Here is a 15,149-nt window from a genome sequence, read left to right as displayed (position 1 = left end):
AAACTTAACCCTACCCGAACCATAAACCTAACTCTAACACCCTAAACCTAACGTCTAACACCATCTCTAATCCTAACCCTTATCATAACCATCACCCTTAACCGAAACTTCACACTAACACTAAACCTAACCTAATGCTAACCCTAAACATAACCCCTAACCCTAACCCGAACCCTAAACCTAACCTTAACACTAACCTGAACACAAACCCAAACTCTAGCCCTAACTCTAAAAATAACCTATCCTAAACTTCATCCAAACCGTAACCCTAACTTCAACCCTAAACCTAAACCTAACCTAAACCCTAACCTTAAACCAAACTCTATCAATAACATTGTCCATTTGTAAGCCTAGACCGAACACTTATAATAACCCTGAACCTAACACTAAACTTAATCCTAATCCTAAACCTAGAGCTAATCCTAATCCTAACCCGAGACCTAATCCTAACCCTAACCTTAACTCTAACCTTGACCCTAAATAGAACACTAACTCTAACCCTCGACTTGGACCTAAATCTAAATCTTACCCGACACCTAACCCTAAACTTAAACCTAACCCTAACCCTAAACTTAAGCCTGACTCTCAACTGAACACTAACCCCTAAGCTAATCTTCTCCCTTAACATAAACTTCACCCTAACCCTAACCCTAAAAGTAAACATAACACTAAATCTCACCCTAACCCTTACCCTAACCCTAATCCTAACCAAAACACTAACACTAATCCTAAACTTAACTCTAACCCTGACCCTAACTCTAACTCTAGCCTAATCCTAACCCTAGAACTTCCCCTACACACTCAGCTTAAATGGAAACCTAGCAGTAACCTTCACCGGAACATCTAAACCTAACCCCAACCTTTAACCTAACCCTATTTTTTTTATCTCTAACCTTAACATAGCCCTAAACTTAACCATGACTTAAACCTAACACTAACCCTAACACTAACTCTAAACCTAACCTTAACCCTAAACTTAATCCTAACCTTATCTCTAACCCTAACCCCTAACGCTCACCCTTAACTTAAACTTCACCCTAACCCTAACCCTAAAGCGAACACTAACCCGAACCGTAAACCGAACCCTAAACCTGACCCTAACATTAACACAAACAGCTAACCTTAACACTAAGCCTAACCCTAAACTTAACCCTAACCTTTACACAAACACCAAACCCTAACGCTAACCCTCATCCTTAACCTAAACTTCACCCTAAACATAAGCCTAACCCTAACCCTAAAACTAAACCTAACCCGAAACTATTCCCTAACTCTAGCCTAACCCTAAACCTAACCCTATCTCCAGCCCGAACCCTAACTGTAACACCGTAAAACATCAGCTTAACCGTAAACCTAACACTAAACCTCACACAAACCCCTAACCCTTTCCCTAACCCTAACCATATCCCTCATCCTAGCCCTAACCCTGACCTAAACCTAACCCTTACTCTAACCCTAAACTTAACTCTAACCTTCTCTCTACCCTACCCTAACCCTAACTCTAACAATAATTCTAACCCTGCTCTAACAGTAACCCTGAACCAAGCACTAACTCTAACACTAAACCTAACCCTAACACTAACCCTAACCCTAAAACTAAACCTAACCCTAAACTATCCCCTAACTCTAGTCTAACCCTAAACCTAACCCTAACTCTAGCCCTAACCCAAACTTTAACACCCTAAAACATCAGCTTAACTGTAAACCTAACACTAACCCTCACACAAACCCCTAACCCTTTCAATAACCCTAACCCTATCCCTCATCCTAGCCCTAACCCTGACCTAAACCTAACCCTTACTCTAACCCTAAACTTAACCCTAACCTTAACTCTACCTTAACCCTAACCCTAACTCTAACAATAACTCTAAACCTGCCCTAACCGTAACCCTGAACCCTAGCACTAACTCTAACTCTAAACCTAACCCTGACCTAGCCCTACCCTTTAGCGTAAACCTAGCCTTAAACCTAGCCTTACATCTACCCGAACCCTAACCCTATTCCTAACCCTAACACTAACCTTAACCCTACTCTAACCTTTAACCTAACCCTGACTATTAACTGATCTTCACCCTAACTCTAAGCCTAACTCTAAGTGTAATCCTAACCATAACAATTACCCTAAACCCTCACCTTAACTGTAAACCTGAGCCTAACCTTCACCCTAACCCTTAACCGTATCCCCAACCCTAAACCTAATGCTATCCCAAAACTTATCCCTAAAACTAACCCTAATACGAACAATAACCCTAACCTAACCCTAATATTAACCCTAAACTTAACCCTACCCGAACCATAAACCTAACCCTAACACTCTAAACCTAACGTCTAACACCATCTCTAATCCTAACCCTTATCATAACCATCACCCTTAACCGAAACTTCACACTAACACTAAACCTAACCTAATGCTAACCCTAAACATAACCCCTAACCCTAACCCGAACCCTAAACCTAACCTTAACACTAACCTGAACACAAACCCAAACTCTAGCCCTAACTCTAAAAATAACCTATCCTAAACTTCATCCAAACCCTAAACCTAAACCTAACCTAAACCCTAACCTTAAACCAAACTCTATCAATAACGCTAGTCCATTTGTAAGCCTAGACCGAACACTTACAATAACCCTGAACCTAACACTAAACTTAATCCTAATCCTAAACCTAGACCTAATCCGAATCCTAACCCTAGACCTAATCCTAACCCTAACCTTGACCCTAAATAGAACACTAACTCTAACCCTCGACTTGGACCTAAATCTAAATCTTACCCGACACCTAACCCTAAACTTAAACCTAACCCTAACCCTAAGCCTGACTCCAAACCGAACCCTAACCCCTAACCTAATCTTCTCCCTTAACATAAACTTCACTCTAACCCTAACCCTAAAACTAAACATAACACTAAATCTCACCCTAACCCTTACCCTAACCCTAATCCTAACCAAAACACTAACACTAATCCTAAACTTAACTCTAACCCTGACCCTAACTCTAACTCTAGCCTAATCCTAACCCTAGAACTTCCCCTACACACTCAGCTTAAATGGAAACCTAGCAGTAACCTTCACCGGAACATCTAAACCTAACCCCAACCTTTAACCTAACCCTATTTTTTTTATCTCTAACCTTAACATAGCCCTAAACTTAACCATGACTTAAACCTAACACTAACCCTAACACTAACTCTAAACCTAACCTTAACCCTAAACTTAATCCTAACCTTATCCCTAACCCTAACCCCTAACGCTCACCCTTAACTTAAACTTCACCCTAACCCTAACCCTAAAGCGAACACTAACCCGAACCGTAAACCGAACCCTAAACCTGACCCTAACATTAACACAAACAGCTAACCTTAACACTAAGCCTAACCCTAAACTTAACCCTAACCTTTACACAAACACCAAACCCTAACGCTAACCCTCATCCTTAACCTAAACTTCACCCTAAACATAAGCCTAACCCTAACCCTAAAACTAAACCTAACCCGAAACTATTCCCTAACTCTAGCCTAACCCTAAACCTAACCCTAACTCCAGCCCTAACCCTAACTGTAACACCGTAAAACATCAGCTTAACTCTAAACCTAACACTAAACCTCACACAAACCCCTAATCCTTTCCCTAACCCTAACCATATCCCTCATCCTAGCCCTAACCCTGACCTAAACCTAACCCTTACTCTAACCCTAAACTTAACCCTAACCTTCTCTCTACCCTACCCTAACCCTAACTCTAACAATAATTCTAACCCTGCTCTAACAGTAACCCTGAACCAAGCACTAACTCTAACACTAAACCTAACCCTAACACTAACCCTAACCCTAAAACTAAACCTAACCCTAAACTATCCCCTAACTCTAGTCTAACCCTAAACCTAACCCTAACTCTAGCCCTAACCCAAACTGTAACACCCTAAAACATCAGCTTAACTGTAAACCTAACACTAACCCTCACACAAACCCCTAATCCTTTCAATAACCCTAACCCTATCACTCATCCTAGCCCTAACCCTGACCTAAACCTAACCCTTACTCTAACCCTAAACTTAACCCTCACCTTAACTCTACCTTAACCCTAACCCTAACTCTAACAATAACTCTAAACCTGCCCTAACCGTAACCCTGAACCCTAGCACTAACTCTAACTCTAAACCTAACCCTGACCTAGCCCTACCCTTTAGCGTAAACCTAGCCTTAAACCTAGCCTTACATCTACCCGAACCCTAACCCTATTCCTAACCCTAACACTAACCTTAACCCTACTCTAACCTTCAACCTAACCCTGACTATTAACTGATCTTCACCCTAACTCTACGCCTAACTCTAAGTGTAATCCTAACCATAACAATTACCCTAAACCCTCACCTTAACTGTAAACCTAAGCCTAACCTTCACCCTAACCCTTAACCGTATCCCCAACCCTAAACCTAATGCTATCCCAAAACTTATCCCTAAAACTAACCCTAATACGAACAATAACCCTAACCTAACCCTAATATTAACCCTAAACTTAACCCTACCCGAACCATAAACCTAACCCTAACACCCTAAACCTAACGTCTAACACCATCTCTAATCCTAACCCTTATCATAACCATCACCCTTAACCGAAACTTCACACTAACACTAAACCTAACCTAATGCTAACCCTAAACATAACCCCTAACCCTAACCCGAATCCTAAACCTAACCTTAACACTAACCTGAACACAAACCCAAACTCTAGCCCTATCTATAAAAATAACCCTCACCCTATCCTAAACTTCTTCCAAACCCTAACCCTAACTTTAATCCTAAACCTAAACCTAACCTAAACCCTAACCTTAAACCAAACTCTATCAATAATGTTGTCCATTTGTAAGCCTAGACCGAACACTTATAATAACCCTGAACCTAACACTAAACTTAATCCTAATCCTAAACCTAGAGCTAATCCTAATCCTAACCCGAGACCTAATCCTAACCCTAACCTTAACTCTAACCTTGACCCTAAATAGAACACTAACTCTAACCCTCGACTTGGACCTAAATCTAAATCTTACCCGACACCTAACCCTAAACTTAAACCTAACCCTGACCCTAAACTTAAGCCTGACTCTCAACTGAACACTAACCCCTAAGCTAATCTTCTCCCTTAACATAAACTTCACCCTAACCCTAACCCTAAAAGTAAACATAACACTAAATCTCACCCTAACCCTTACCCTAACCCTAATCCTAACCAAAACACTAACACTAATCCTAAACTTAACTCTAACCCTGACCCTAACTCTAACTCTAGCCTAATCCTAACCCTAGAACTTCCCCTACACACTCAGCTTAAATGGAAACCTAGCAGTAACCTTCACCGGAACATCTAAACCTAACCCCAACCTTTAACCTAACCCTATTTTTTTTATCTCTAACCTTAACATAGCCCTAAACTTAACCATGACTTAAACCTAACACTAACCCTAACACTAACTCTAAACCTAACCTTAACCCTAAACTTAATCCTAACCTTATCTCTAACCCTAACCCCTAACGCTCACCCTTAACTTAAACTTCACCCTAACCCTAACCCTAAAGCGAACACTAACACGAACCGTAAACCGAACCCTAAACCTGACCCTAACATTAACACAAACAGCTAACCTTAACACTAAGCCTAACCCTAAACTTAACCCTAACCTTTACACAAACACCAAACCCTAACGCTAACCCTCATCCTTAACCTAAACTTCACCCTAAACATAAGCCTAACCCTAACCCTAAAACTAAACCTAACCCTAAACTATTCCCTAACTCTAGCCTAACCCTAAACCTAACCCTATCTCCAGCCCGAACCCTAACTGTAACACCGTAAAGCATCAGCTTAACTCTAAACCTAACACTAAACCTCACACAAACCCCTAACCCTTTCCCTAACCCTAACCATATCCCTCATCCTAGCCCTAACCCTGACCTAAACCTAACCCTTACTCTAACCCTAAACTTACCCCTAACCTTCTCTCTACCCTACCCTAACCCTAACTCTAACAATAATTCTAACCCTGCTCTAACAGTAACCCTGAACCAAGCACTAACTCTAACACTAAACCTAACCCTAACACTAACCCTAACCCTAAAACTAAACCTAACCCTAAACTATCCCCTAACTCTAGTCTAACCCTAAACCTAACCCTAACTCTAGCCCTAACCCAAACTTTAACACCCTAAAACGTCAGCTTAACTGTAAACCTAACACTAACCCTCACACAAACCCCTAACCCTTTCAATAACCCTAACCCTATCCCTCATCCTAGCCCTAACCCTGACCTAAACCTAACCCTTACTCTAACCCTAAACTTAACCCTAACCTTAACTCTACCTTAACCCTAACCCTAACTCTAACAATAACTCTAAACCTGCCCTAACCGTAACCCTGAACCCTAGCACTAACTCTAACTCTAAACCTAACCCTGACCTAGCCCTACCCTTTAGCGTAAACCTAGCCTTAAACCTAGCCTTACATCTACCCGAACCCTAACCCTATTCCTAACCCTAACACTAACCTTAACCCTACTCTAACCTTCAACCTAACCCTGACTATTAACTGATCTTCACCCTAACTCTAAGCCTAACTCTAACTCTAACCCTAACCATAACAATTACCCTAAACCCTCACCTTAACTGTAAACCTAAGCCTAACCTTCACCCTAACCCTTAACCGTATCCCCAACCCTAAACCTAATGCTATCCCAAAACTTATCCCTAAAACTAACCCTAATACGAACAATAACCCTAACCTAACCCTAATATTAACCCTAAACTTAACCCTACCCGAACCATAAACCTAACCCTAACACCCTAAACCTAACGTCTAACACCATCTCTAATCCTAACCCTTATCATAACCATCACCCTTAACCGAAACTTCACACTAACACTAAACCTAACCTAATGCTAACCCTAAACATAACCCCTAACCCTAACCCGAATCCTAAACCTAACCTTAACACTAACCTGAACACAAACCCAAACTCTAGCCCTATCTATAAAAATAACCCTCACCCTATCCTAAACTTCTTCCAAACCCTAACCCTAACTTTAATCCTAAACCTAAACCTAACCTAAACCCTAACCTTAAACCAAACTCTATCAATAATGTTGTCCATTTGTAAGCCTAGACCGAACACTTATAATAACCCTGAACCTAACACTAAACTTAATCCTAATCCTAAACCTAGAGCTAATCCTAATCCTAACCCGAGACCTAATCCTAACCCTAACCTTAACTCTAACCTTGACCCTAAATAGAACACTAACTCTAACCCTCGACTTGGACCTAAATCTAAATCTTACCCGACACCTAACCCTAAACTTAAACCTAACCCTGACCCTAAACTTAAGCCTGACTCTCAACTGAACACTAACCCCTAAGCTAATCTTCTCCCTTAACATAAACTTCACCCTAACCCTAACCCTAAAAGTAAACATAACACTAAATCTCACCCTAACCCTTACCCTAACCCTAATCCTAACCAAAACACTAACACTAATCCTAAACTTAACTCTAACCCTGACCCTAACTCTAACTCTAGCCTAATCCTAACCCTAGAACTTCCCCTACACACTCAGCTTAAATGGAAACCTAGCAGTAACCTTCACCGGAACATCTAAACCTAACCCCAACCTTTAACCTAACCCTATTTTTTTTATCTCTAACCTTAACATAGCCCTAAACTTAACCATGACTTAAACCTAACACTAACCCTAACACTAACTCTAAACCTAACCTTAACCCTAAACTTAATCCTAACCTTATCTCTAACCCTAACCCCTAACGCTCACCCTTAACTTAAACTTCACCCTAACCCTAACCCTAAAGCGAACACTAACACGAACCGTAAACCGAACCCTAAACCTGACCCTAACATTAACACAAACAGCTAACCTTAACACTAAGCCTAACCCTAAACTTAACCCTAACCTTTACACAAACACCAAACCCTAACGCTAACCCTCATCCTTAACCTAAACTTCACCCTAAACATAAGCCTAACCCTAACCCTAAAACTAAACCTAACCCTAAACTATTCCCTAACTCTAGCCTAACCCTAAACCTAACCCTATCTCCAGCCCGAACCCTAACTGTAACACCGTAAAACATCAGCTTAACTGTAAACCTAACACTAAACCTCACACAAACCCCTAACCCTTTCCCTAACCCTAACCATATCCCTCATCCTAGCCCTAACCCTGACCTAAACCTAACCCTTACTCTAACCCTAAACTTAACCCTAACCTTCTCTCTACCCTACCCTAACCCTAACTCTAACAATAATTCTAACCCTGCTCTAACAGTAACCCTGAACCAAGCACTAACTCTAACACTAAACCTAACCCTAACACTAACCCTAACCCTAAAACTAAACCTAACCCTAAACTATCCCCTAACTCTAGTCTAACCCTAAACCTAACCCTAACTCTAGCCCTAACCCAAACTTTAACACCCTAAAACGTCAGCTTAACTGTAAACCTAACACTAACCCTCACACAAACCCCTAACCCTTTCAATAACCCTAACCCTATCCCTCATCCTAGCCCTAACCCTGACCTAAACCTAACCCTTACTCTAACCCTAAACTTAACCCTAACCTTAACTCTACCTTAACCCTAACCCTAACTCTAACAATAACTCTAAACCTGCCCTAACCGTAACCCTGAACCCTAGCACTAACTCTAACTCTAAACCTAACCCTGACCTAGCCCTACCCTTTAGCGTAAACCTAGCCTTAAACCTAGCCTTACATCTACCCGAACCCTAACCCTATTCCTAACCCTAACACTAACCTTAACCCTACTCTAACCTTCAACCTAACCCTGACTATTAACTGATCTTCACCCTAACTCTAAGCCTAACTCTAACTCTAACCCTAACCATAACAATTACCCTAAACCCTCACCTTAACTGTAAACCTAAGCCTAACCTTCACCCTAACCCTTAACCGTATCCCCAACCCTAAACCTAATGCTATCCCAAAACTTATCCCTAAAACTAACCCTAATACGAACAATAACCCTAACCTAACCCTAATATTAACCCTAAACTTAACCCTACCCGAACCATAAACCTAACTCTAACACCCTAAACCTAACGTCTAACACCATCTCTAATCCTAACCCTTATCATAACCATCACCCTTAACCGAAACTTCACACTAACACTAAACCTAACCTAATGCTAACCCTAAACATAACCCCTAACCCTAACCCGAACCCTAAACCTAACCTTAACACTAACCTGAACACAAACCCAAACTCTAGCCCTAACTCTAAAAATAACCTATCCTAAACTTCATCCAAACCGTAACCCTAACTTCAACCCTAAACCTAAACCTAACCTAAACCCTAACCTTAAACCAAACTCTATCAATAACATTGTCCATTTGTAAGCCTAGACCGAACACTTATAATAACCCTGAACCTAACACTAAACTTAATCCTAATCCTAAACCTAGAGCTAATCCTAATCCTAACCCGAGACCTAATCCTAACCCTAACCTTAACTCTAACCTTGACCCTAAATAGAACACTAACTCTAACCCTCGACTTGGACCTAAATCTAAATCTTACCCGACACCTAACCCTAAACTTAAACCTAACCCTAACCCTAAACTTAAGCCTGACTCTCAACTGAACACTAACCCCTAAGCTAATCTTCTCCCTTAACATAAACTTCACCCTAACCCTAACCCTAAAACTAAACATAACACTAAATCTCACCCTAACCCTTACCCTAACCCTAATCCTAACCAAAACACTAACACTAATCCTAAACTTAACTCTAACCCTGACCCTAACTCTAACTCTAGCCTAATCCTAACCCTAGAACTTCCCCTACACACTCAGCTTAAATGGAAACCTAGCAGTAACCTTCACCGGAACATCTAAACCTAACCCCAACCTTTAACCTAACCCTATTTTTTTTATCTCTAACCTTAACATAGCCCTAAACTTAACCATGACTTAAACCTAACACTAACCCTAACACTAACTCTAAACCTAACCTTAACCCTAAACTTAATCCTAACCTTATCTCTAACCCTAACCCCTAACGCTCACCCTTAACTTAAACTTCACCCTAACCCTAACCCTAAAGCGAACACTAACCCGAACCGTAAACCGAACCCTAAACCTGACCCTAACATTAACACAAACAGCTAACCTTAACACTAAGCCTAACCTTAAACTTAACCCTAACCTTTACACAAACACCAAACCCTAACGCTAACCCTCATCCTTAACCTAAACTTCACCCTAAACATAAGCCTAACCCTAACCCTAAAACTAAACCTAACCCGAAACTATTCCCTAACTCTAGCCTAACCCTAAACCTAACCCTAACTCCAGCCCGAACCCTAACTGTAACACCGTAAAACATCAGCTTAACTCTAAACCTAACACTAAACCTCACACAAACCCCTAATCCTTTCCCTAACCCTAACCATATCCCTCATCCTAGCCCTAACCCTGACCTAAACCAAACCCTTACTCTAACCCTAAACTTAACCCTAACCTTCTCTCTACCCTACCCTAACCCTAACTCTAACAATAATTCTAACCCTGCTCTAACAGTAACCCTGAACCAAGCACTAACTCTAACACTAAACCTAACCCTAACACTAACCCTAACCCTAAAACTAAACCTAACCCTAAACTGTCCCCTAACTCTAGTCTAACCCTAAACCTAACCCTAACTCTAGCCCTAACCCAAACTTTAACACCCTAAAACATCAGCTTAACTGTAAACCTAACACTAACCCTCACACAAACCCCTAACCCTTTCAATAACCCCAACCCTATCCCTCATCCTAGCCCTAACCCTGACCTAAACCTAACCCTTACTCTAACCCTAAACTTAACCCTAACCTTAACTCTACCTTAACCCTAACCCTAACTCTAACAATAACTCTAAACCTGCCCTAACCGTAACCCTGAACCCTAGCACTAACTCTAACTCTAAACCTAACCCTGACCTAGCCCTACCCTTTAGCGTAAACCTAGCCTTAAACCTAGCCTTACATCTACCCGAACCCTAACCCTATTCCTAACCCTAACACTAACCTTAACCCTACTCTAACCTTCAACCTAACCCTGACTATTAACTGATCTTCACCCTAACTCTAAGCCTAACTCTAACTCTAACCCTAACCATAACAATTACCCTAAACCCTCACCTTAACTGTAAACCTAAGCCTAACCTTCACCCTAACCCTTAACCGTATCCCCAACCCTAAACCTAATGCTATCCCAAAACTTATCCCTAAAACTAACCCTAATACGAACAATAACCCTAACCTAACCCTAATATTAACCCTAAACTTAACCCTACCCGAACCATAAACCTAACTCTAACACCCTAAACCTAACGTCTAACACCATCTCTAATCCTAACCCTTATCATAACCATCACCCTTAACCGAAACTTCACACTAACACTAAACCTAACCTAATGCTAACCCTAAACATAACCCCTAACCCTAACCCGAACCCTAAACCTAACCTTAACACTAACCTGAACACAAACCCAAACTCTAGCCCTAACTCTAAAAATAACCTATCCTAAACTTCATCCAAACCGTAACCCTAACTTCAACCGAAACCTAAACCTAACCTAAACCCTAACCTTAAACCAAACTCTATCAATAACGCTAGTCCATTTGTAAGCCTAGACCGAACACTTATAATAACCCTGAACCTAACACTAAACTTAATCCTAATCCTAAACCTAGACCTAATCCGAATCCTAACCCGAGACCTAATCCTAACCCTAACCTTGACCCTAAATAGAACACTAACTCTAACCCTCGACTTGGACCTAAATCTAAATCTTACCCGACACCTAACCCTAAACTTAAACCTAACCCTAACCCTAAGCCTGACTCCAAACCGAACCCTAACCCCTAACCTAATCTTCTCCCTTAACATAAACTTCCCCCTAACCCTAACCCTAAAACTAAACATAACACTAAATCTCACCCTAACCCTTACCCTAACCCTAATCCTAACCAAAACACTAACACTAATCCTAAACTTAACTCTAACCCTGACCCTAACTCTAACTCTAGCCTAATCCTAACCCTAGAACTTCCCCTACACACTCAGCTTAAATGGAAACCTAGCAGTAACCTTCACCGGAACATCTAAACCTAACCCCAACCTTTAACCTAACCCTATTTTTTTTATCTCTAACCTTAACATAGCCCTAAACTTAACCATGACTTAAACCTAACACTAACCCTAACACTAACTCTAAACCTAACCTTAACCCTAAACTTAATCCTAACCTTATCCCTAACCCTAACCCCTAACGCTCACCCTTAACTTAAACTTCACCCTAACCCTAACCCTAAAGCGAACACTAACCCGAACCGTAAACCGAACCCTAAACCTGACCCTAACATTAACACAAACAGCTAACCTTAACACTAAGCCTAACCTTAAACTTAACCCTAACCTTTACACAAACACCAAACCCTAACGCTAACCCTCATCCTTAACCTAAACTTCACCCTAAACATAAGCCTAACCCTAACCCTAAAACTAAACCTAACCCTAAACTATTCCCTAACTCTAGCCTAACCCTAAACCTAACCCTAACTCCAGCCCGAACCCTAACTGTAACACCGTAAAGCATCAGCTTAACTCTAAACCTAACACTAAACCTCACACAAACCCCTAATCCTTTCCCTAACCCTAACCATATCCCTCATCCTAGCCCTAACCCTGACCTAAACCTAACCCTTACTCTAACCCTAAACTTAACCCTAACCTTCTCTCTACCCTACCCTAACCCTAACTCTAACAATAATTCTAAACCTGCTCTAACAGTAACCCTGAACCAAGCACTAACTCTAACACTAAACCTAACCCTAACACTAACCCTAACGCTAAAACTAAACCTAACCCTAAACTATCCCCTAACTCTAGTCTAACCCTAAACCTAACCCTAACTCTAGCCCTAACCCAAACTGTAACACCCTAAAACATCAGCTTAACTGTAAACCTAACACTAACCCTCACACAAACCCCTAATCCTTTCAATAACCCTAACCCTATCACTCATCCTAGCCCTAACCCTGACCTAAACCTAACCCTTACTCTAACCCTAAACTTAACCCTAACCTTAACTCTACCTTAACCCTAACTCTAACAATAACTCTAAACCTGCCCTAACCGTAACCCTGAACCCTAGCACTAACTCTAACTCTAAACCTACCCTGACCTAGCCCTACCCTTTAGTGTAAACCTAGCCTTAAACCTAGCCTTACATCTACCCGAACCCTAACCCTATTCCTAACCCTAACACTAACCTTAACCCTACTCTAACCTTCAACCTAACCCTGACTATTAACTGATCTTCACCCTAACTCTAAGCCTAACTCTAACTCTAACCCTAACCATAACAATTACCCTAAACCCTCACCTTAACTGTAAACCTAAGCCTAACCTTCACCCTAACCCTTAACCGTATCCCCAACCCTAAACCTAATGCTATCCCAAAACTTATAACTAAAACTAACCCTAATACGAACAATAACCCTAACCTAACCCTAATATTAACCCTAAACTTAACCCTACCCGAACCATAAACCTAACCCTAACACCCTAAACCTAACGTCTAACACCATCTCTAATCCTAACCCTTATCATAACCGTCACCCTTAACCGAAACTTCACACTAACACTAAACCTAACCTAATGCTAACCCTAAACATAACCCCTAACCCTAACCCGAACCCTAAAACTAACCTTAACACTAACCTGAACACAAACCCAAAGTCTAGCCCTATCTATAAAAATAACCCTCACCCTATCCTAAACTTCTTCCAAACCCTAACCCTAACTTTAATCCTAAACCTAAACCTAACCTAAACCCTAACCTTAAACCAAACTCTATCAATAATGTTGTCCATTTGTAAGCCTAGACCGAACACTTATAATAACCCTGAACCTAACACTAAACTTAATCTTAATACTAAACCTAGAGCTAATCCTAATCCTAACCCGAGACCTAATCCTAACCCTAGCCTTAACTCTAACCTTGACCCTAAATAGAACGCTAACTCTAACCCTCGACTTGGACCTAAATCTAAATCTTACCCGACACCTAACCCTAAACTTAAACCTAACCCTAACCCTAAACTTAAGCCTGACTCTCAACTGAACACTAACCCCTAAGCTAATCTTCTCCCTTAACATAAACTTCACCCTAAGCCTAACCCTAACCCTAAAAATTAACATAACACTAAATCTCACCCTAACCATTACCCTAACCCTAATCCTAACCAAAACACTAACACTAATCCTAAACTTAACTCTAACCCTGACCCTAACTCTAACTCTAGCCTAATCCTAACCCTACAACTTACCCTACACACTCAGCTTAAATGGAAACCTAGCAGTAACCTTCACCGGAACATCTAAACCTAACCCCAACCTTTAACCTAACCCTATTTTTTTTATCTCTAACCTTAACATAGCCCTAAACTTAACCATGACTTAAACCTAACACTAACCCTAACACTAACTCTAAACCTAACCTTAACCCTGAACTTAATCCTAACCTTATCTCTAACCCTAACCCCTAACGCTCACCCTTAACTTAAACTTCACCCTAACCCTAACCCTAAAGCGAACACTAACCCGAACCGTAAACCGAACCCTAAACCTGACCCTAACATTAACACAAACAGCTCACCCTAACACTAAGCCTAACCCTAAACTTAACCCTAACCTTAACACAAACACCAAACCCTAACGCTAACCCTCATCCTTAACCTAAACTTCACCCTAAACATAAGCCTAACCCTAACCCTAAAACTAAACCTAACCCTAAACTATTCCCTAACTCTAGCCTAACCCTAAACCTAACCCTATCTCCAGCCCGAACCCTAACTGTAACACCGTAAAACATCAGCTTAACTGTAAACCTAACACTAAACCTCACACAAACCCCTAACCCTTTCCCTAACCCTAACCATATCCCTCATCCTAGCCCTAACCCTGACCTAAACCTAACCCTTACTCTAACCCTAAACTTAACCCTAACCTTCTCTCTACCCTACCCTAACCCTAACTCTAACAATAATTCTAAACCTGCCCTAACCGTAACCCT

Source organism: Loxodonta africana, unplaced genomic scaffold (genome assembly GCF_030014295.1).
Source record: "Loxodonta africana isolate mLoxAfr1 unplaced genomic scaffold, mLoxAfr1.hap2 scaffold_99, whole genome shotgun sequence".
In the NCBI taxonomy this organism is placed as follows: Eukaryota; Metazoa; Chordata; class Mammalia; order Proboscidea; family Elephantidae; genus Loxodonta; species Loxodonta africana.
This window is presented reverse-complemented; position numbering follows the sequence as displayed.